Raw genomic sequence first — 22,082 nt, 5'->3', positions numbered from 1 at the left:
CAAAGAGCAGCTCGCCCAGACTTTGCAACCCCATAACCCAACATTTCCCATGGCTAATACACCTAATCTGCATATCCCTGACACTATGCGGCTATTTAGATGGCCAATCCACCTGACCTGAATATCTTTGGGCTGTGGGAGGCAACCAAAATACCCAGAGGAAACCCACACAGACATGGGGAGAATGAGCAAACTCCTAAGTGAGAACCACTGAGTCACCATGCCACCTGGATTTGAAATCATGGTTTAGTGCCCACTTCAGGCGTCAACCTCCTGCTGCTGGTATTCACCCAGTGGCTAGTGGAGAGACTAGCCATGTGGAAAGCTGGAAACGAAAACCATGTCGGGACTTCCAGGAATCTCTCATTCAAAGACATTCCACATCCGGTAAAGGGGGGAATGGCTGAGGACCACACCACTGGCTTTGCTGCTGACCCCGAGTCCACCTGCAGCCCCTATCCCATTAGCATTTCACGGGGTCACTCAGAGGGTGACCAGTGGCTGTTAGGGTGAAAGAATTTCTCCCACAGGAAAGGCCTGCCATTGTACACCTTAAGCATAATTCATAGTTAATTACCATAGGAACCAATGTGGGACTGTGGCCTCTCCAGTCTGCAGGAATGGCCCCTCTATGCTTACATTAAATACCTGCTGTCTTTCAGATGAGTATCACACAGAACCCTGGCAGCCTTCTCAATGGATGTAAAATATTCCAAAGGACAAATAGAAAGAAGAGCAAAGGCATTTTTTCCCAATTGATCACTATTTATTCTACATTTAAAATCAATAATCCATATCTGGTTCACTAATGCTCTTAAGGGAAGGGAATCTGTCAACCTTTACTTGGTCTGGCCTTCATGTGACTTCAGACCCACAGCAATGTGCTTGACTCATAACTGCCCTCTGGTCTGTTAGGGGTGGGAAATAAATGCTGGTCTGACCATGAAGGTAAGAGGGATTTGTCATTAAACCATATGATTGTTGTCAGAGTTCAGAAAGTCAGTACAGGTTCTTTTCTTTAGGAACACAAACATCGGCAGGTGTAGTTGATTAAAGGCCGGGTTTTATGGCAGAATGTCTTTTGTTGAAATTGTAGCAACATGCATGTAATTGTAGTCCACGTTGCATGTAAATATAAAATTTTGTCCAGAAACATTGATTTCTGGAGATTGACACTTGAGGCAGGCATTGCCTGGCATGGAATCTGGCTGTGATGTTAGCAAAGCTTGATACTTAGCAGACTGATGTTAAAGTAACTAGATCCGTACCAGATTGAAACAGGGCAGTCCAGAAATTAGAATTAGCCTCTGCAGATTCCATAATGTAGGAGGGGAGTGGGGGAGGTTGGGCATGCTGGTGTTCACAAGACTGTAAGACCACCCATTGAAACTGCTCGGTCATTCAATTAAACACGTAACAAAATAACCCAGAGATCACAGGCAAATCCATATCCCTGTGAGAAAGAAGGAATCAAGGAAGTGGATAAGCCAACCATGCTTAACCAGGAAAATTAAGAATAGCATCAAATTGAAAATAAAATATACAATGTGGCACAGATTAGTAAGCCCAGGAATTGGAAAGGTCTAAAAACTAACAGAATACAACCACATGAATAATAAGGAAGAAAGTAAACATTGAGGATAAACTTGCAAGATGGACAGCAAGAGCTTCTCTAAATATATAAAAAGGGAAAGGCTAAAGTTAACATAAGCCCCTTAGGGAACAAGGCTGGTGAAATAGTAATGAGAACCAGGAAGTGGCAGATGTGAATAAATCCTTTACATCTGTCTTCAAAGTAGAAGATATTAATATCATTTCAATAATACTAAATAACCAAGGGAGGAGAGGAAAAAAATATAATAGCTATCATTACAGAGAAAGTGCTAGAATTTCTATTAGGCTAAATATTGACAAGTCACCTTGACATATTGGGATGTATTGGGATACAAAATCAATTGGCTAACAGAGATAGTAGATGCAGCGCCTGTAATCTTTCAAGATCCTTAGATCCTGAAAGAGTCCCAGGGGTTTGGAAAATTGCCAATATAACACCTTCATTTAAAAAAGGAAAGAGACAAAAACATAAATATAGACCAATTGGCTTCTCTTATTGGAAAAGTTGCATTTAGAAATAGAAAATGTAATCCAACAGGGTCAGCATGGCTTCATGAAGGGGAAATCATGCCTAACGAATTTAGATTAGATTAGTTTCCTTACAATGTGGAAACAGGCCCTTCGGCCCAACCAGTCCACATCGACCCTCCAAAGAGTAACCCACCCAGACCCATTTTCCTCTGACTAATACACCTAACACTACGGGTAATTTAGCATGGCCAATTCACCTGACCCACACATCTTTGGACTGTGGGGGGAATCCAGAGCACCCAGAGGAAACCCACGCAGACACGGGGAGAATGTGCAAACTCCACACAGACAGTCACACAAGGCTGGAATCAAACCTGGGACCCTGGTGCTGTGAGGCAGCAGTGCTAACCACTGATCCACTGTGCCACCCACTAGAATTCTTTGAGGAGGTAACAAACAAGATAATAAAAGGATAGAAATGGTTACGTTTTTAAAAGGCATTTGATAAAATTCTGCACGTCAGGCTACTTAGTAAGAGCCCATATATATAGACAATTGGCTAACTCATCGAAGACAGATTTGGAGTAAGGAAGACATTTTCAGGATGGTAATCTGTATCTAGCGGAGTGCCACAGGGATCAGTGCTGGGGTCACAAATATTAATGAAGCTATATTAATGACTTGGATGAGGAAAGTTAATAACGCCAAGTTTGCAGATGATACAAAATAGGTGTGAAGGCAAAAGGTGAGGATGACACAAAGAGTCTGCAGAGTGATAAAGTTAAGACAGTGGATAAAAATTCGGTACTTGCAAAATAATGTGGGAAAATATGAGATGATGCATTTTGGCTGGAAGAATTGCTATTACTTAAGTGGCGAAAGACTGCAGAGAGTTACAGAACAGAGGAAATTGGGAGTCCTCGTGCATGAGTTTACAAAAAGATAGCATCCAAGTTCAGCAGGGATTAGGGAAAGCAAATTGAAGCTCGCCTTTATTTTAAAGGGAACAGAGGATAAAACTACAAACCATATAATGCACGAGTCAAATCACAGCGGGAATAAAGTGAAGGTAATCCACAGGAGGTTCACTCCCAGGGACACAGATTCTGTCTTATCAGGAGAAGCTGAGTAGGCTGGGCTTGTATTCACTGGAATATAGAAGAATGGGAGGCAACCTTATTGAAACATGCAGGACTTTTAAGGGACTTGACAGCGCAGATGTGAAAAGCTTTTTCTCCTTGAGGGAGAGTTTAGGACTAGAGGGCATAATCTCAGGGTAAGGAGTCACACATTTAAAGCAGAGATGAGGAAGAATGTCTTCTCTTGGACGGTAATGATTTTGTGGATTTTGTTTGCCACAGGAGGCTGCTGAGGCTGGGGTTTTAAGTTTATTCAAGGCTGAGATAAACATCTTTTTAATCTGGAAGAGTAATGGGGAAAAAGAAGGAAAGTGGATTTGAGGATTATCAGATCAGCCACAAACCCGTTGAATAGATGAACAGAGTTAATGAGGTGAATGGACTACTTCTGCTCCTATGTCTTATGATCTCATGTCTACCATGGCCACTTTTCTATCCTGCTTCACCTAGTCACAGCCTGTTACGTGATCATTTTGGAAGCCAAACATTACTACTCTCATAACTATGCAATAAAAGAAAATACCCCAATTGTACAGTAATAAACTGCAGCCAGATAGAGACCAAAACTATCACAAACTCAGGAATACAGGAACTGCTATTTGAGAAAAAAGTTCAATTCTGGTATCCACATGATACAATAATAGAGTTGTTGACTACTGGCAATGATCAAACTCTAACAATTAGTCTGCAACAGACCTAGGTATAAGGTTAGAAAAGTCCCAATGCTGGAGGAACTTGAGAACTTTAGGCTCAGAATCACTTATCATGTCTCAAAGTTACTCAACTGTTTAAGACTGAGAAATAAAAACTTAAAATTATGCTCAAAATGAATGTTAAATCAAATCACAAAAATATACCTTGAACCTTTGTGAGAAACGCTAGCCACTTGAAAACAATGAGAATCATCGTGTTTCCTGAATGAACTGAAGGAAATTTTCAAAATGTTTTCCAGCCACAAAATAGGCTTATTAGCTTTATGCTAATGAGGGGGAAGGATTGTGGTTTTCCTGTTTGATGTCAAATAGACCTTTTCAATCTATTTATAGCAATGGGATTAGTGATTTATCACATCAGCTCTCCGTACTGTATGGGGTAGGCAGCTGCTCACATATTGTTAGATATCAGCCATGGCCCACAGGGAGCACACTGAGGTCAGATTCAGAGTTAAATTTCCACTCCAGAGACTGGAGTTTAAAATCCAGTCTGACACTCCCCCCGCCTTCTTTCAAAGGCCAGCACTTATTGCCCATCCCTAATTCCCCAGTTGTCAGTTAAGAGTCAGCGTAATTGTTATGGGTCTGGAATCACATGTAGGTCAGACTGGGTAAGGATGGCAGTTTCCTTCCCTAAAAAACATTTATGAACCAAATGGGGTTTTTCCTGACAATGGATTCATAGTCATTGTTAGATGATTAATTCCAGACTTTTATTGAACTTAAATTCCATTATCTGCTACTACAGCATTTGAACCAGATCCCCCAAAACATTACCTGCATCTCTAGATCAACAGTAAAGCAATAATACCGTGAGGCCATCAACTCTCCAGTACAATAATGAGGGAAATGTTCAGAGAAGCCATCTTTTAGATGAGGAGTTAAACTGATGTTTTGTCCACATTCTCAGGTGAATATAGAAGATTTGCTGGCTCTCAGAAATAACATAATGTAAATGGATTGGTTAATCATTAGAAGTACATGTTTGTCTAAGTTACTGCTGTGTACAAATTGGCTGCTTTGTTTCTCATCTTGCAACACTAAGAATAATTCAAACATTTTTCACTGACTTTAAAGAGCTTTGGGATGTTCTAAGAACATGAAATGTGCCTTATAAATGGCATCTAGCTTTATTTTATACTCAAATGCCAATACTTTGTGCTCCATGTGTGGTAAACATTTATATCAGTGATCGCTATAAACCTTTACATAAAAGGTGAGAAATAAATATTCAATAGCAACAAACACATGTTCCTATACCAAGCAACTGCTTTAACACCAGTCAAAAACCAAATTTGATGAACTGATCTGGAATTGAAAGAAATGTTTACAGTAGATCATCTTTTGTTATTGAACGACTTTCAAATAAGCTGAGAATCAGCTCACCCATTTGATACAAGATTGCTAAGAAGGGAGCTAGGAGCGAGGTATAAAGAAATTTCTTTACTCAGTGAAATGTACTGCTTGGGAGATTGGTGGAGGCAAATTGCATAGGAGGTTTCAAAGGAGAGCTGGAGATGTATTTGAAAGGGATGAAGTCAGAGGGTTACAGAGATAGGACTGGAGAATGGGACTAACTGGGTAGCTCATTCACGAGCTGATACAGACACCAACTAATGGGTTGAATAGCCTCCTTCTGTACTGTAACATTCTACGATTCTATCTATAATACAATAACATTTTAACGACTGTAACATTGTGTTCACAAAACTCAGTCAGCATGTCAATTAAATTAAGCTTTCCTGGTTGACATGAAAATTCATTATTTTATTGCGTATCTCCGAGGGCACATTCATCCTGAGATGCCCTCATCCTCTACTTGAGTAGTATACACCATTCCTACTAAGGCTGCAGGTCATTTAAAGTTGTTGGCCCTCTGATTGGCCTAGCAGTTCAGAACTTGCCCACCATCCTTCAGTAAGTGGGACTCACAAGGCGGGCTATTCATTGAATTCATCCAAAAAGGGTGCACAAGCAGGGTGGCCTTGCATATCTTCAGGGTGAAGTCTCTTATTTGCCTCCACTTGGAGCAGAAGAACATAACAAATAGGAGGAGGAGTAGACCATAGCCCATTGAACATACTATTCAAATGAACTTTTGCCTTCCACGTTTCTGTTTATTCCTCAATTTCCCAAACAAGAAAGGCACTAAGACTCTCATTTTGTTGTTTACCTTTCTCCACATTACCAGTGACTTCCCCTCTGGTGAAGGTCTTGGATATTCAGAAGCAGAAATCAAGATGATCACTTTAGTAAAAATTATCCATGTTCCAAATTTGACAAGTAAATTTTATATCAGTAATATGGATAAACATTATTTTCCTAAAACTACTAAGGATGTTGCCAGAGTTAGAGGGTTTGAGCTATACAGAGAGGCTGACTAGGCTGGGCTGTTTTTTCCTGGACCTTCAGAGGCTGAGGAATGACTTACATAGAAGTTTATAAAATCATGATGGGCAAGGGTAGAGTGAATAGCCAAGGACTTTTCCCCAGGGTGGGGGAGTACAAAACTAGAAGGTATAGGTTTAAGGTGAGACAGGAACGATTTAAAAGGGACCTAAGGGGCAATTGTTTCACACAGAGGGTGGTGCATGTATGGAATGTGCTGCCAAAAGAAGTGATGGAGGCTGGTACAATTATAGCATTTAAAAGGCATCTGGATAGGTATATGGTAAGGAAGGGGTCAGAGGGAGATGGGCCAACTGCTGGCAAACAGGACTAGATTAGTTTAGAATACCTGATCAGCATGGACGAGTTGAACCAAAGGATCTGTTTCCTTGCTGGAATCTCTATGACACTATAACAGGATTTAAAACTTTAAAAAGGAGTGGTTTCAAAAAGACATTTGATTATTTTGTTGTTCAGAAATGTATCAGAATAATGTCAAAAGTAGGTCACCATAGGACTTCAGTTTGGTTTCTTTGTAGCAACAAATGGCACAAGGCCAGGGATAGGCATGAAATGCCAGCCTTGACAGGAATGCCCACATCGCTGGCATAAATGTAAGAAAGGCATATAGACTATTTCTATCCAATCAAACAAAGGTTGTCAGTGGCGGAAGGATTTTGAGAAGAAATTTGAGTTAAGGAGAAATGGGTGTGATACAGATTTGCTTGGATTGATGAGGTAGTAAGTGTTAGCACTGCTGCCTCACAGCGTCAATGACCCGAGTTTGATTCCAGCCTCAGGCGACTGTCTTTGTAGAGTTTGCATATTCTCACCGTGTCTGTGTGGGTTTCCTCCGGGTGCTCCGGTTTACTCCCACAATCCAAAAATGTGCAGATTAGGTGAATTGGCCATGCTAAATTGCCTCAGGGATGTGTAGGTTAGGTGCATTTGTCAGGGGAAATGTACAGAAATAGGGTAGGGAAATGGATCTGGGTGGGATTCTCTTCGGAGGGTCGGTGTGGACTTGTTGGGCCAAATGGCCTGTTTCCACTGTACGGATTCTATGAATTCTTTGAAAGACCATAAGACATAGGAACAGAAGTAGTTCATTCAGCCCAACTGGTCTGTTCAGCTATTCAGTGAGAGCTTAGCTGATCTGATAATCTCCAACTCCAGTTTCCTGCCTTTTCCCCGTAACCCTTGATTCCCTTCCTGATGAACAATCTATCACCTCAAGTATACTTAACAACCCAGTTACGACAACCCTCTGTGGTCAGAAAAATTCCACTGATTCACTAGCCTCAGAAAAGAAATTCCTCCCCATTTCCATCTTAAATTTGTGTCCCTTTATGGAAGGGAATTGCCTTCAAAAATGTTGATATATTGGGACCAAACTGCAGGAAGGATCCTTCAAAGCACTGAGAATCTAAGAGATTTCCACATGGAAAAAGTTCTCTCCTTCTGAAAATTCACAACAGGACTGCCCAAGTAGACCCATTGTTTCAGCCTGCCCACAGAACACATCTCTTTCTACCTTGACTTGGTCTTTTCTCCCCGGTCCAGTCCCTGCCCACTTATATTTGCAATTCCTCGGACAGTTTATGCCAGTTTCAGAATTTCCAGTTTGCAGGCTCCAGCCGTCTCCTCTTTACCATGGACGTGTAATGCCTTTATACATCCACCTCCATCAGGATGGGCTCAGGGCTCTCCGCTTCTTCCTGAGCAAAGACCTGAACCATCCCTACCTACCACCACCTTCCTCCGCCTGGTTCTGGCCTCAACCTGAACAACTTCTTCTTTTGGTAGCATGATGGCTCACTGGTTAGCACTGCTGCCTCACAGCGCCAAGGACCTGGGTTCAATTCCCACCTCAGGAATTGTCTGTGTGTAGTTTGCACATTCTACCCGTGTTTGTGTGGGTTTCCTCCGGGTGCTCCGGTTTCCTATCACAGTCCAAAGATGTGCAGGTTAGGTGAATTGGCCCGTAGTGTTAGGTGCATTAGTCAGGGGTAAATGTAGGGGAATGGGTCTGGGTGGGTTGCTCTTTGGAGAGTCGGTGTGGACTTGTTGGGCCAAAGGGCCTGTTTCCACACTGTAGGGAATCTAATCTAATTCTTCCATCTCTGTCGCATATGTTCCAACGAGGTTAAAGGGTGACTCAGAAAAGTCCACCTTCTTCCTCAACATCATTGCTGACAAGGTCCTCAACCAGGTCTGATCCAGCGATAGGGTTCCCCTTGTTCTTATCTACCATCCCATCAGCATCCACATCCAGAAGATTTCTACCCCCTCCAGTAAAATGACACCACTGGACATATTCCCCTCCCCTTGTCTGCCTTCCGCAGGCACCATTCGCCCCCAGGACACTCTGGTCCACCAAAAGGTGTAACACCTGTCCATTTAACTTCTCCCTCCTCAGTATCCAAGGACCCAAACATACATAAAGTGCTGAAGCAGCACTTTGCCTACATTTCTCACAATCTAGTTGACTGCATTTGCTGCTCACAACATGGTTTCCTATACACTGGGGAAATGAAGCATAGCTTTGCAGAACATCACTACCTGGTAAGGCAACTGTACCATTCAAGATCGGAGACGGTTACAGAGAATGGTGAACTCGGCCTGGACAATCACAAAGGCCAACCTTCCATCTATAGAATCCACCTACCAGGCCCGCTGTCAAGGAAAGGCCGCCAGCATTCTCAAAGATCCATCCCACCCTGGTAATGCTTTTCTACAACCTCTACCATCAGGGAGAAGGTACAGGAGTCTGAACACACACACCAGCCGGTTTTGAAACAATATCTACCCTACTGTTGTTAGAATACTGAATGGACTCACATTTAACATTTGCCTGTTTTTGTTTTTGTTTTTGCAGCTGTTTACCTATTATTTACTTAACTCTGCTATGCTACTTAACTCTGTATTCTGCATGGATTGCTCGCAAGACAAAGCTTTTCACTGTGCCTCGGTACACGTGAAAATAAATTCAATTCAATTCAGTTCTACATTTGGTCCACGTAAAAGCCCCTGAGCTTCCAGTTGCCTGTGACTTTAACACACACCCTGATTCCTGATGTTATCTTGGTTTCAGGCCTGCTGCAGTGCTTCAAGCTGGAAGAACACCACCTCATTTTCTGCTTGGGGACCCAGACTCACTACTGAATTCAATAATTTTAGAGCCTGAACTATCTAATGCCATTGCCCCCAACCTCCCCACACTGGGCCTTGTTATCATATAGTCTGCCAGTGCCTATTGTTAGTCACTAACAATCTCCATTAACAGCTAATCACTCTCCCAGCCAGATTGTTATCCACTCCTTTGTCTGTCCAACTGTTTTCTGTCTCTTTGTGCTGTATCCCCACCTATCATTTACTCCTTAACCCCCTCCGCCCACCTTATCTTTTGCATATAAACCGACAAGTTCCGAGGAAGGATCACCGGACCCGAGCTGTCAACTCTGATCACTCTTCATAGATGCTGCCAGACCTGTTCAGCCTTTCCAACAACTTCTGTTTTTGTTTCTGGTAAAATTTCAGGCTGCAGCTCTAGGCTCATCTCCTTCATGCAGGGTAATGAGGGAGGTGGGCCTAGAGATTACACAACTGAAAACCAACAGGTCAGTCAGAGGGCATCAAATTAGTTTGGGCCAAGGGAGATACCCATTATCAAAGGAAATAGATCAGTCACCCAACAGCCCTTTGGTTTCATAGAATCGCAGAATCCCTACAGTTTGGAAGGAGGTCCCATGGCTAATCCACCTAGCCTGCACATCTCTGGACACCGCGGGTGATTTAGCATGGTCAATCCATCTAATCTGCACATCTTTGGACTGTGGGAGGAAACTGGAGCACACAAAAAAAAACTCATGCAGACATGGGGAGAATGTGCAAACTCCACAGCCTGATACTGGAATCAAACCCAGCTTTCTGGCACTAAGAGACAGCAGTGCTAACCACTATATCACACTCAAATGGAGAGTGGGATAGTGCCAGAGTTCTTATTGAAATCCAAGATGGTTAAGTGGAATCCTCATGAGATTTCAGTAAAGGTAGGCATCTTCACCTTGCAAGGCAACTTGGCAAGAGCTCAGCGGGTGGGATTGGGGTGGAAAGGATCCAATTGAAAGAGAATGTTTCTGATCAGTAACCTTGTCAGGAAATTGAGCCGAAATGTTTGGGGATTGTCCAGAGAGGTACACGGTTGGTGATTTTGCTTCACAAAGCAATTATTGCTTAAATGGTTAAGAGAATTTTTTTGTCAACTGCATCTGTAGTAACTTTAATGGTATTATTCATGGATCACACAAATTACTGGCCACAAATATATCCCCACCCCTTCTTGCTGAGCAAAGGGCCTATTACATTAAATCACAGGCAGATGTTCGAAACTTCTTGAACAGCTCAGTAAAACCATCAGTGCAATGTTCCCAGGCTGCTAAGAAAGCAAACAGAATGTAATGATGCATAGCAAGGGTCTGAACATAGAAATCCAGAGAAGTCATTTTAAAACTGTACTTGGCCTCAGTGACACCACATGTGGGTTTTTGTATGCGGTTTTGATCTCTCTCTTTCAAAGAGAGTTTGGCTAACAGACAGAGAAGGCCAGTCAGTGCAAAAACAGAAATTGCTGGAGAAACTCAGCAAATCTGGCACTGTCTGTGGAAAGAAAGCAGAGTCAACATTTCAAATCTGCTGATCCTTCTTCAGAATCTCTCCTCACATTTCTCCGATGTACTGGCATTGTCCTCTGCAAGCATTGACTTCTCAAAAGATAAAAAAACACAGTAAAACTTGTAAATATCACAGGCTTGTCCGACTAATTGTCTATACTTCAAAAACCAAGGTGTAATGCAACCAGGATGATCATTTCCAAGTATAAATGTTCTTTTACTGGTTTACCCTCTGGGTTGTATTGAAGGGTATACCAGCAACTTGCATTGAAAGGCCACAGTGGGGATACTTTGTGCACATTGGCAGACACCTGGCTTGGAAAATAGTTCAGGAATGCTCTCTTTTTAAAAATTCATTCATACGATGAGGGAATCACTGGCTAGGCCAGCATTTATTTCCCTCACTAATTGCCCAGAGGGCAGTTAAGAGTCAACCACATTGTGAGAGTCTGGAGTCACATGTAGGCCAGACCAGGTAAGGGTGACAGTTTGCTTCCCTGAAGGACATTAGTGAACCAGATGGGTTTTTCCCAACAGTAGATTCATGGTCATCATTACACTACTAATTCTAGATTGTTATTGAATTTAAATTCCAGCATCTGTCATGGCAGGATTTGACCACAGGCCCTTCGGTCTCTGGATTAACAGTCGAGTGATAACAACACTAGGCCATCGGTTCCCTTGCTCACTTTGCATCTACATGTACTTGCTCAGAGGCCATTCAGCCATCTATGCTTTGCACTGTCACGCCATGCAATTAGTGCAATCATAGAAGCAGGCAGCTTTGTCTTTCTGCCAAACAGTCATCAGCTGATAAGACTGTAGGCATGTGCCAGTGGCTGATGTGGCAAGCACACTGCATGTGCAGCAGACAGGCAGCATGTCTCAAATGTTTATGGGATTAGACCTCAATCAAGTCTACAAAGACATCTGTCAGTCAAGACAAAGGAATTCAAGGACTGGCTCCTATACCAGGCGAGGGAATTGGCCACAGCCAGACTTCTGGTTGGAGGGAGTAGGTCACAATTCTTTCCTCACGATCAGTGAGAAACCTGGTGTCAGGCACCTCCAACACTTCAGGCTCTCTCTGCCTGTTAAATGCTGTTGTCTCCTGTCATGAGAAAACAGAAGGCAATGAGTGAGATTACTATGGTCAGTATGACTGTTCATTTGTTACACGTGGGGGAATGGTGGGAAGATGACCTGAGGGACTGAGGAAACAGATTGGAGGATATGCAGGATTAGTGTGGGAGGCTGAATGCGGAGAGTGAATAGTAGTAGATGCTATAGGCAGTAGAGAGAGTGATACAATAAGAGGTTTGCTCAGAGGTGGTTGCAGTGACAGGGATAGAATGTGTGAAGAGGCAGGCAGAAGAGAAGGACTTACCCTGCCAGTGAAGTAAAGATCATTGATCTTCTTTCTGTGTAGCTGGCTATTCCTCTGCCCCATGGAAACAGCACACCTGGCTGGTGACCTCGGACCAAGCCGGCAGGGTCTGGAAGAGTAGCTTCCCCTGGCAGTGGAGGCCACTTTCTGCAGCAAGTGGATGGCCCTTCTTTGCAACACATCTTCGAGGAGGACCTCAGGTCCCTGTCAGATAATCACAACGCCATCCTCCCTTCCTTCAATATCTTCTGATTCTGATCATGACCCGTGCTGAGTAACTTCAGAATACCATGCTCATTTAATACGCAGTGGCATTTTAAAGATGGCATTGTGTGGCAGATATTTCTGGCAATGGTATGTGGTAAGGGGTGGAAATCAGACATGAAACATGTCACGGGGCTGGGAAGGCTATTAATGAGACAAAAAAACACTGCAGCTGCTAGAATCCAAAGTAGACAGGCTGGAAGAACACAGCAAGCCAGGCAGCATCAGGAGGTGAAGAAGTCGATGTGGAGGTAGACAAGTGCCTACCCACCTTGGATTCCAGCATCTGCAGTTTTTTTATCTCTGCCTTCTCCTCTGTCTCTCCAGCCTTTCTTCAGCTGATCCTGAAGGTATGATTCTCTGTAATTTGTTCTGAACACCTCTGTCTGCCAAATTCTGGTGTCAGAAGTATTATCTAAGAGTGTCATGTACCTTTATGAATAGATGATGGTTCTTTTCGTGAGCGTGGAAATGTTTGGGAGCAAGAGGGTTATTCCTCAGATGACAGGTGCTCCCCCCAAATTTCCAAATGCCCTCATCTTTTATACCCTTGGCAACCTTTTAATTTCTTTACAATTAGATTGGTTCCAGGTAGTCAAATCCATCAGATTTAAATTTGATATGTTTTCAGTATCTAAGGGCTTAGTTTAAGTTAATTGCTGATTCAAGCTAATTGCCAAAACATCAAGAAGCCTAAGGTTTCCAATCATGCAGCCAATTGTTACATGTTTCCATTGTAGAATTGTCTGTACATCTGCAGCTGCTTACAGGCATTTTCTGGCTTTTCCTATAGGCGCTCTCTCTAGGAAAGTGGATTTTTGGAATTGCATCTTCTGAGGTGCAATAAGGCACTGCCTTTAAAACTTCTGATTGCATTGAATCTGTTCTGCTACAGTTGTTGTAAAGACTGGACTGACTCTATGTGAGTATTCTTCTGTCGCCATGGAAACATTGTGACAGTCGATGTGATCGCCAATGTTGAAAACTGTATCTGCTGGAAGTCCTGCAATTGCTGGTCCACACGTCTGGCCCTTCATTACCACTCTTGAGTATTTTCATAGCTTGATTAACCAGCTTTCTAACTGCTTGTTCTATGAAGCATATATGGTTTAAAATGTTTGAACTTGGATAGTGGATGAACGGCTTTCCCGTTCTGAAAGCATGCATTCTTCTGCTGTTCTTTAATCTTTCTACTTTCAATTTAACTTTGTGCACTCCATCAATGCTTTCAGTACTGTAGTCAGTGTTGCGTTTTATTTTTTGGCTCAATGTTTGCTTTAGGGGTTGTTCTGTTGGCTCTACACTGCTCCTGAAAAGTCCACTCAATTTTGATATTTGCATTTAAGTTCATATTTTCTAGGTTCAGCATGAGGTTGATTCCCAAGGCTGTTCAAATTTGAAGTAGCTTCTCAATAGGCATAAACCCAGCCAACTTGAAGATAGTCAGTTTCCAAATAAATCTTATTTACTCCTGCTTTTGTACTTTGGAAACTGACAGACTGCTGCTTTTCCTTTTGTTTGTTGCTACTTCACTTCACCTTCAGATTTGTAAGGCTGGCTTCTCTATTGCTGTTATTTCTTTCAGAAAAGAATCTCAGCTGCACACCATGCAATAATATTCTTGTTACCTAAATGTAACACAAATGAGGTACGTGGATTCTGTTTATTGAGGATCTGTGATGGGTTTATATACATCACAGACTTAAAATTCACACAACACCAGGTTAGAGTTGAAAAATGTGGTGCTGGAAAAACACAGCAGGCCAGGCAGCATCCGAGGAACAGGAGGATTGACGTTTCGGGCATAAGCCCTTCTTCAGGAATGAGGCTGATGTGCCAAGCGGGCTGAGATAAAAGGTTGGGGGGAGGGAATTTGGGGGAGGGGTGCTGGGAATACGATAGGTGGAAGGAGGTGAGGGTGAGGGTGATAGGCCGGAGAGGGCGTGGGGGCGGAGAGGTCAGGAAGAAGATTGCAGGTCAAGAAGGCAGTGCTGAGTCCAAGAGTTGGGACTGAGATAAGGTGGGGGGAGGGGAAATGAGGAAGCTGGAGAAATCTACATTCATCCCTTGTGGTTGGAGGGTTCCTCTCTCACTGCATCCTCCAGGTCATCTCCTCTGTCCTGAAGCTCTTCAGTCACGTCCTGAAACAACGCCTAGGAACCCTCCAGCCACACAGGGTGAATGTAGATTTCTCCAGCTTCCTCATTTCCCCTCCCCCACCTTATCTCAGTGGTGGAGGATAGTACAATTGCAACATTTAAAAGGCATCTAGATGGGTATATGAATATGAAGGGTTTGGAGGGATATGGGGCCGGTACTGGCAGGTGGGACTAGATTGGGTTGGGATAGCTGGTCGGCATGGATGAGATAGATCAAAGGGTCTGTTTCCATGCTGGACATCTCTATGACTCCACTGTATCCGTTGCTCTCAATGTGGTCTCCTCTACATTGGGGAGACAGGACACCAACTTGCAGAATGTTTCAGAGAACACGCACCAAACAACCCCACCACCCTGAAGCCAACCACTTCAACTCTCCTCCCACTCCATGAAGGGCATGCATTTCCTGGGCCTCCTCCACTGCTAAATCCAAGCCTTCCAACACCTGGAGGAAGAATGTTTCATCTTCGCCTTTGGACCCTCCAACCACACGGTATCAACATCGGCTTCACCAGTTTCCTTATCTCCCCTCCTCCCACCTAATCCCAGATCCAACCCTCCAACTCGGCACTGCCCTTTTGACCTGTCCATCATCTTTCCCACCTATCCATTCCATCCTCCCCTCCAACTTAGCACCATCACCCCCACCTGCATCTACCTATTGCCTTCCCAGCTACCTTCCCCCAGCCCGCCCCCACCCTCCTATTTATCTCTCAGCCCACTTCCCCCCCCCGCCCCCAACACATTCCCGATGAAGGGCTTATGCTCAAAACTTTGACTGTCCTGCTCCTTGGATGCTGCCTGACCTGCTGCTTTTCCAGTGCTACATGTTTTGACTCTGAACTCTCCAGCATCTGCAGTTCTCACTTTCTCCTGACCTAACCTGTCCACCTTCCTACTCACCCATCCACTCCACTTTTCCTACTGACCAATCACAATAACCCCCTAACTGCAACTACCTATCACCATCACAGCTACCTTCCCCCCAACCCCATCCTCTCTCCCTCTTTATATTTCTGAAATATAAATATTTATATTTATTCTTATTTCTCCCCCTCCCAAGTCCTGATGAAGGGTTTCAACCCAAAATGTTGACTTTTTCTGCTCTTCAGATGCTATCTGACCTGCTGTGCTTTTCCAGTTCCATATTTATTGACACTTGAGTTCAAAAGCCTGGGGCTGGTAGTCATGTGACAACTTCTGAGTACTTGATTTATTTGCATATTGAGCTCTTAAAGAGACTTTGCTCCAAAGTTGATTGAAGTAACTTCACAGAGACCGTATCCCAGCACCAGGTCACTCTTTATTTACATGTACATAGTACTTGACACAGGTCTGACTTCCTCAAAGCCAGCTCTCAAAGTGAACAGAACCTCTGTCACTCTTGTTTTTATCTGTCAACCAGGGCTCCCTGATTGGACCAGATTAACAGCCCCAAACAGAGAACCCATATTCTATGAGGTCTACCTGGCTGACCTCATTATAATGACTACTCTGATAACACAAACAGGGGTTACAGCCAAAACCTGTGGAAGCCAGGCTAATGGCAATGTTGGGCTATCAATGGTACCTGGCTACCAGACTATAGACTTGGGATCTTGACAGGCCAGATTTGACAGGCTTATTGAGCTGTGTTAAAGAGGGGCTGTGACCTTGGTGGAAGACTACCTATAATTGAGACAAGGAACTCCCCTCCCAAAGGAAACCCCTCTTCCCCCAAAAGCAGGGTCCTCACTTTACCGCAGATTGACCAGTAAATGTTGCTGGGCTACTTACTTGGCAATGGGCCTCACCTTGCAACAGGTAAAACCGTGGTAGGGGCAGGATGAGGCACTTCAAAATCCATTAACTGGCCTTTACGGACTTCAATAGGTCCAAACTGGTGGATGCCAACACCACTCCCACTAACTGCCCCTTAAAAATGGAAGACAGGCTGGGAGCTGGACTACCAATACAAGTCAGTAGGAGATTGATATGAAGGACTCTGGACTGTCCTGAGGGTGCTGCAGAAATGCTAGTTTATTCTTAGTAAAAGGAGTCAATGTAATGTTTTCTGTTGCTGAGTTTGCTGCCATGACCTCTTTCATGTAGATTCACCGACAGTGAAGTTTTATGAATTAGCCCACCATAATTTGTCAAGAGGCACTGGCAGAGACTCCAGTGTTTGTTCTGAATATGACCCCACTTAATATTTCAGCCACTCTTGTGTACACAGTAATGAAAGATCATTGACCTAATGCAGTCTCTGCAATCCAGTTGTCCCATTCTTACTCCATGGTTTGAATCTTATTTAATTAACTTACTTTATCAACATCCAGTTACATAAACACAGAGAGTTTGTTTCTAAGCAAACAATATGTTGGACTGACACAGATGATGATCTGACCTCTCAGTCCAACTGCTCAGTCTGTCACAATCATTTCTGGAAAACATTGAGATTAAAGACTATCTGACAATGTTAAGATGATTTCTGTATCACTAATAGCTGATAGGATGTTGACTCATGGTAATTAAGTAATGTTTACACGACAGATGATTAACAAAAACATTGTTTAAGCCCTCAGTCTGGCACGAGGGTTGGGAGCAGGAGAAGAATTGGTCAGCATGGCTGGCTTCTCTTTTGTTCCCACAGAAAGGGCCGATATATTTAGTAGAATGCTGCTTTTCATAAGGATAAGTGCCAAGTCCCTTCCCAAAGCAATTAACTTCCTCTAGAATACTTTGACTCTTTCCCACTCATGACTGTTGAGCAATGAATGGTGGGACGTAACAACAAACAATTAACTGTTCCAAAATCTTCAGAATAGCTGGGAATGTGTAAAGGTGCCAAGGTCAGTGAGTGGTTTGTCTTAATTAATTCACAATTGAAACATAGGAACAGGAGTAAATGTTTTAGGTCTGATAAGTTCTTAAATGATTGTTTATTTGTATCTTGATACCATCTACCCAAGTTGGTTCCAAAATAAGTAACAAGGTTGCTTATCAAAATCCATCAACCTGTTATGAAATTTTCAATTGATCCCCAACTTCATCAGTTTTTTGCAGAAGGAAAAGCACCTAGAATTTTTTTACTGGTTCTTGTGTAAAGGAGTTCTTCCTGACAATACCGTGAATACCTTTGCTCCGAAGTTAAGGCTATATCCTTTTTTTTATGGATTATCCCAACAAAATAGTTTTGCTCTATCGACCCTATCAAATCTTTTAATTGATTTCAACATTTTAATTGAATCACTCCTTAGTCGGTCACACTCAAGGGGATACAAGCTTAACATATGTAACCTTTCCTCATAATTTATCATTTAAGCTTCTGTGCTTTCTTGAAACATGCCACTTTAACCAGAAATCTTCCCTTGGATGATGTGACATCATCCTCCTTGACTTTCCTAACTGATAGGTGAACCACAGTTGGGCTCTTAAAATAAAGCAAAATACTATGTCTGCTGGAAATCTGAAATAAAACAGGAAACGCTGGGGCAACTGTGGAGAGACAGATCAATTTACCCTCCACCACTGATACAGTGATACTAGTGTGTACTACATATAAGGTGCACTGTCGGAACTCACCAAGGGTCCTTCCAGAGCACCAATCAAACGCATGACTTCAACAGGCACAAGGACAGAAGATGCAATGTAACATCATTGCCTTCAAGTTCGTCTTGAAGCCACACACTATCCTGTCTTGGAATTATACCATTGTCCTTTCATTATCACTAGGTCTATATCCGAGAACTCTTCAACAGCACCGTGGACTGAAATGGTTCAAGAAGACAACTCACCCTCACCTGTGATGCTGTTTTTTTTTGGCGGCACGGTGGCTCAGTGGTTAGCCCTACTGCCTCACAGTACCAGGGACCCGGGTTCAATTCCTGCCTCGGGCAAACGTCTGTGTGGAGTTTGTACATTCTCTTCGTGTCTGTGTGGGTTTCCTCCGGGTGCTCCAGTTTTCTCCCACAGTCCAAAGATGTGCAGGTCAGGTGGATTGGCCATGCTCAATTGTCCATAGTGTTAGGTGCATTAGTCAGGATGGGTTGTTCTTTGGAGGTTTGGTGTGGATTTGTTGGGCCGAAGGGTCTGTTGCCACACTGTAGGGAATCTAATCTAAACCTTCTCACGGGCAACAAGGGATAGATAGTAGATGCTGGCCCAGTTGGTGATGCCCACACACCAGGAACAAATATAGAAACTATGTGTTCAGTTGAGTATCATATAGGTTTTGACTATAGTACAGTTGATAGCGCTGTTCTTACCGAAGTCAGAAGGTGGTAAGTTCAAGGCGAGAGTACAAAGTTTAGGCTAACACTCTCAACCAGGCAGTAAAGGAGTGCTTTCAGACAAGACAATGAACCAATGCTTTGTCTGCCTTCTTATGTAGATGTAAAAGATTCCACAGTGCTATTTAAACAAGAGGTTCATGTTCATCTTCTTCAATATTTATCCCTCAACCAAATCATTAAAACAGATCACCTGGTCATTATCTAACTGTAATTTTCTGGAACTTTGTACACTGACTATTGGTTTTCTTATATTACAGCGGTAACTGCCCTTCAAAAGCATTTAACTGGCTGTAAAACATCTTAGGACATCTGAGGTATGAAATATGTTACATAAATGCACATTGTTTTACTGATTTAAACTGCATGAGGAAATGTAGGTTTAGTTAGTGCAATAGCAAGTTAGTAGCACTGACTGCAGGACATGAGTCATGGTTTCCAGCCCACACTTCTGATCCTTGTAGCCTTAAAGTTAGAACAATTACATGCTGCCCATTTCTGCCAGTTCTCACATTTTGGGTGTAATATTCTGAGTGGATTACATAGGTACCTTCAGTAGACCAAATAAAAGCAAAAATACTGCAGATGCTGGAAATCTGAAAAAAAGAACTGAAAATGCCAGAGAAACTCATCAGTTTTTGCACTTGAATAATAACTTCGTTTTTCTCTCTCCACAGATGCTGACAGACCTGCTGACTTTCTCAGCCTTTTCTGCGTTTTATTTAATAAAGTAACCTCAAAAACGTGACAGGAGGCTGCTGTGGAATATCTGATGGATTAGAAAACTTACTGAGTAGTAAGCTTCATTTGATCAGTAGGAGAGATCACCTCTGGAGTCAGCCACATCTGCGTGACTGTGTATCTCTGGGAATTTGAAGCAGCATTGGATTTTGGAACAGAGAGCAAGTGGTGCTGTTTGCTTTTTATTGTTTCATAATTTGTAAAATTTTTTTAACAAGATAAATTGAGGCTCAGGATCAAAGGCCCAGCACAAAACAAAAAGTAACGTCACAGAAAAACCATGTTTATTGTCAAATATCGTCACAGAAAAACCATGCTAATTTGTTACAAGTTACTTTCATTTTAAAGATAAATAGGAGAAATATTTTGAAGATTATAAACTGAATGACTAGTAGGACATTTGTAAAATATCGGAATTGAAATTATAAGTAAGGCAGAGATGCAGGGCCAGGCGATTTGCTGTAGCTGCATAATATAGGAGCTGATGGATTTCATTGTGGTTCATAATAACCACATCTGCAGCAAGTGTTGGTTGCTTGAGGAAATGCAGCTCAGAGTTGAATGAGCTGGAGTCTGAGCTTCGAACACAGTGACATATCAGAAAGGGGGAGAGTTACCTGTCTGCCGTGTTTCAGGAAGCAGTTATACATTTTGGTATAACCACTTCAAATTTGGTCTGTGGTCAGGAGGGTGTGAGCGAGGCAGGTAGAGAGATCCGGGAGGTAGTGCTGAAGGAGCCTGGAACTTTGTTGAACAGGTTTGAGAATCTTGCTCCCTGTGCGATGAGAATGGGAGTTTAGGGAGGATGTGCAAACTGACCATAGCACTGTGGTACAGGAAACCATTCAAGAGTAGGAAGAAAGATAAATATAATTATAATTGGGATAGTATAGATCGAGAGTCTTGCAAGTTGTATTGCCTGCCTGGTGCCTGAGTTTGGGATATCTCATCTGGCTGCAGAGGAAATTAGAGTGGGAGGGTAAAGATCCAGAGGTCATGGTCCATGTAGGTACCAGCAATGTAGGTGGAATGGAGAAAGAGGTTGAGGGAATATGAACAGTTAGGAGCTTAATTAAAAAACAGAAACTCTCTGATTACTACCTGATCCATGAGTTAATTGGTATAGGGTAAACAGATTGAAGGGATACCTGTTTGGCTCAAAGATTGGCATGGTAGAAATGGGTTTGAATTCTTGGGATATTGGCAACAAAATTGGGGAAGGAGGGAATAGTTCCGATGGGATTGGCTTCATCTGAATCTTTCTGCGATCAGAATCCTGTTAAATCGCATAATCAGGGCTGTAGGTCAGGCCTTGAATTGTTGGGAGGAGGATTCAGTTGCATGGAAAATTAAAGCTAATGGGGAAGGTGTCAGTGCAGGTTAGTGATGAATCATATTGTTATTAGAAAGGAAAGGGACAGAATGTGTGATTGCCATATCACGCTAATGAGTCGTACAAGAATATGGAAATGCATAAAGCATTCAGAATGTAGTGCAAATTGAGACGAATAGGTCTGATTCAGTGGTGATTACTGAGAGACCAGGTTTGGAAATTGAATATCCATGGGTGCTCAGTGTTTCACAAGGAAAGGCAGGAATGAGGAGGAGGTGGTGTAGTTTTGTTAGTAAAGGATGGGAATGTGATATAGGCACCAGAGATCAAAACATAGAAGCAGGCAGTGTAGAAATAAGAAATAGCAAATGAAAAAAATCCCAGATAGAAATAATCTCTAGGTCTCCAAACAATTGTCCCAGAGTAGGGAATAGTATAAACCAGGATATACTGCAGACTTTTAAGAAAGTTGCAACTATAATCATGGGTGTTTTAATATTCATATAGACTGGATTGATCAAATTGGTAAGGGTAATCTCAGTGAAGAGCTAACTGAATGTATTAGAGACTGTTTCTTGGAGCAATAAGATGAGGAACAAATCAGAGAGCAGGCTATTCTAGATTTGGTATTGTGTAATAAAGTGAGATTAATTAATGATTTCATACCAAAAGATTCTCTTGGGAAGAGTGATCATAGCATGCTAAAAATTCTAATTCAGTTGGAGGATTAGAAACACAAGCGTTATGGAGTTAAACAAAAGTAATTACATAGGCATGAGGACTGACTGGCCCTTGTGGATTGGGCAGAAAACTGCAAAGTGGGACAGGTGCTGAGCTGTGGCAACTGTTTACGGAGCTGTTCGCCAATCCTCCTAAATGAGACATATTCCAGAGAAGAAGAAAGATTGTAAGAGGGGAATAAAACATCC

The 22,082-nt window shown here is 42.7% G+C and overlaps 1 long non-coding RNA gene across 3 annotated transcripts in view; it reads right to left on the bottom strand.

Annotated features, from left to right (window-relative positions):
- The window catches only part of LOC148137568 (uncharacterized), a 173,970-nt gene that overhangs the window by 25,685 nt on the left and 126,203 nt on the right, over positions 1-22,082 (bottom strand). Inside the window, exon 1 of one of the 3 annotated variants that reach the window (XR_015754179.1) lies at positions 4,082-4,170. The exons of the other annotated variants lie outside the window; for them this stretch is intronic. This is a non-coding gene — a long non-coding RNA (uncharacterized LOC148137568). Of the gene's footprint in view, positions 1-4,081; positions 4,171-22,082 lie in introns of those variants that run through there. 3 annotated transcript variants of the gene reach the window in all.

Source organism: Chiloscyllium plagiosum, unplaced genomic scaffold (assembly GCF_037043375.1).
Source record: "Chiloscyllium plagiosum isolate Xiang-an unplaced genomic scaffold, Cpla_swu_hap1 HiC_scaffold_42, whole genome shotgun sequence".
NCBI lineage: Eukaryota > Metazoa > Chordata > Chondrichthyes > Orectolobiformes > Hemiscylliidae > Chiloscyllium > Chiloscyllium plagiosum.
Note: the sequence above shows the minus strand (reverse complement) of the source record. Positions and strands in the feature narration are given on the sequence as shown.